Genomic DNA, 3,222 nt, shown 5'->3' with positions numbered 1-3,222 from the left:
GGCCCCCTTAAGCGAAATCCCCTCAAAAAAAAAAAAAAAAAAAAGCCAGGCATGATACTGTGTGCCCGTAATCTGTGATTCAGGAGACTGAGGCAATAGGACCTCAAGTTTGAGACTGGCCTAGCCAACACGGAGACACCTTGTCTAGAAAAGAGCTGGATATGGAGTGCACAACTGTAGTCCCAGGGGGAGGCTGAGGCATCAGGATCCAACACAGTGGGACCCTATTTTTTTTTTTTTTTTAGTTTCTACAGGACACATGCCCTACAGTGGAAGATCCTATCAGGATCTGGAGTGTGCAGGTCCACACGTTTCTTCAAGCCACCAGAACCAGGATTCAAACTACAATGATCATATGGGACTCAGATTTCCCTAACCACTAGGCTACAGGAATGGTCCAGACACTGTCTTTTAAAAAAATAAAATTCCAGTTTAAAACTATTTAGAGATAACTCGAAACTCATAACAGAAACATAAACACATGTATTATATTTTTTAAAACATCATTATAATTATGTCATTGTTTTTAAAGTATTTATGTGCTAGAATTTAAGTCATTTGCATGTATGATAATCAAGTTAACCTAATATTTTACTTTCCTTTATGTCATTAGTAATGTGTGCCTTATGATATATGTATGCCAGTTACTTTTTAAAATGAAATGCAGTGGCTTAAATATTAAATATGTTAAATGGGAAAACATAGGAAAATCAGTAAACCTAAAAGGAAAAACATTTTCCTTTGTATCTACAATGTTATAACCTATAAATAAGAAGTAAATAATAAGCAGCATTATAAGTGTGTCCTTAAAAAAAAAAAGAGGAATAGCCATTTGTTCACAGAGGACAAAGAAATCTAAGTAGAGCATATTGACTAACCTCTGCAGCTGATAATTTTCTCAATCGTCATTTGCAAATAATACTGAGAATATCCACTCAGTTCTCTTTTATAGAATAAAGAAGTATGACAAAGTATTTAAAAACTGCTAAGTCTTATGTTTTTTCTTATCTAATAAAGTAGATGAAATATTTGTAAGCAGTGGTAAAGCAGCATGTGCTGAAATCATTAATATGTAATTTTGTTTAAGAAATTTATAAGACTTATTCCCACATGACTGTCGTTTTTAACAAAACTTAGTGCTTACTCCCAGAGAAGAGGCTGCAAAAACTGACTCCATTGACTAATTCTTATTAGTTTTCATCCCCCAAGTTTCAATTTGCTTCACAAGTTCCTCATCACATTACACTTTAAACTCTTTCTTAATGTTGAAAACTATGGGGAAATGCTTGACACTCTGCTTCTTCTAATCAATGTTGTTTGCAATGGCTTGGACTTCTCTGCAGTTAGCCATAGACAAGAATGTTGAATTGGTGCCTACATTTGGCATTGAAGAGTGGGAAACTTTCAATTTAGTTTTCTATCCTACCAGTCTCACCCTGGTTGAAACTGCCTCCCTTCATCAAGGCAGGAGCCATCAGGTTGAAATTTCTGTTTGATTCAATTCAGTGAAAATGGTGTTAATTAAATGGATGCATCAATCAAGACAAGAAGTGAAGCTGGGTTTAATGGGAGCAGGCAACAATCAAGACAAGATTCCCACTGTACTCTTTCTGAAACTTAGTGAACTATGTCTTCCTGGCTTCTCTGTAATTCTTTCATTCTCTTTGCCCATTGCTGTCATTTACCAATTTATTTTTATTTTTTTATTATTTATTTATGGAGAGGTTTTTGTTATAGGGCACGTGCACTTGCCAGAAAGACAGAAACAAAGCAAGGAATCACCCCTCAGGGGAGATGGCCACGTTGCAATCCCTTCTCCTCCATTGCCCGTCAGGGTCTTGGGCACGCACGCACACACGCCCAGCGTGAGTTTAAGTCACCTGGTCCGGGACTTGAACCACTGTCAACTACTTGAGAGTCCAGCGACAGCCATTATGCCAACTGCTGGTCCCTCATTTACCAATTTAACACAGGATTCAATATGGCTACCAGGGACCAGCAGTTAGCATAATGGCTATGTCGCTGGACTCCTTATGTAGTCGAACGTGGTTTGAGTCCTGGACCCGGCGGCTTAAACACACCTGGCATGTGTGCATGTGTGCTCAAGATTCCGAGAGGAGAATGGAAGAGAAGGGATTGTGGCGAGAAGGGATTGGCCATCCCCCCGAGGGGTGATTTCTCACTTTCTGTCTCTCTGTCTTTCTGGCGAGCACACATATCCTATAGCAAAAACCTCTCCCAAAAAAACCTATCTATCTATCTATCTATCTATCTATCTATCTATCTATCTATCTATCTATCTATCTATCTATCTATGGCTACCAGACCTATGTGGTGATTTTTTAGTTCCAATAACTATCACTGATTGACTAGAAAATACAGTTTAGTTCAAAATTCTTGAGAGTGAAGAATCTCAAAGAGTAGTGACTAGTCAGTGGATGGGTGGACTTAAGCCAGTGACTGTCCTTAATTAACCATGGTCAGGAGCAGCGCGATCACAAGATAGTTGGAGTTGCCTGGTTGTTAGGCTATGGGGAATTTCATGTTCTGAAATGGGCATGCGACTGTTCTAAATACAGGAAGCTCTCAATTTGCTCTGGTTTCCAGGACTTGGCTTCTCTGGTACTAAAGTTAATCAAGGTAAACAATTTGGCCAGAATAGGTCTCAATTCTTGAGAAACTAAAGTAAGATGCTAACATAGTTCATGGTTGTCAAGGGAAGGTTTTTTTTTTATTATTATTATTTTCTTATTTAAATAAAATTGGTGAACTCAACGTATATGAAGAAATATGTCTGCCAAACATAGTGTTACATATGATGATATCTCTACTTAGTATTCAGTTTATTCTTATAAATTATTGAATAGCATGTTTTCAGAAGTGTTTTCTTGACTAGAGGTAGATCAATTATGTAGTTATCAATTAGAGGAAATAAATTTGGCTAATTAGAGAAAAAAGCTAAAATGTATTGAGCATGAATGTTAGGAAGGAATTTTAGCACTGAGATTTCACAAAATGTTTGCAAAAATAGGGCAGTAAAGACATCAAAGACTAGAAAAGTGCAATTACTCTTCAACTGTCCTGCTGCTTTCATATTTGGAAGCATATTTACTGGACACCAATGTTAATTACTTTTTTCAGCTGCATAGAATCAATCACCTATTAAAAACAAAAGCCAATACTTATTTTTAAAGTTTATTCCTTCAATATGAGATAAAGACA

The sequence above is a fragment of the Tupaia chinensis genome, unplaced genomic scaffold, assembly GCF_000334495.1.
Source record: "Tupaia chinensis unplaced genomic scaffold, TupChi_1.0 Scaffold139677_1, whole genome shotgun sequence".
NCBI lineage: Eukaryota > Metazoa > Chordata > Mammalia > Scandentia > Tupaiidae > Tupaia > Tupaia belangeri.
The sequence above is the reverse complement of the archived record's forward strand: the minus strand, read 5'-3'. Positions refer to the sequence as shown.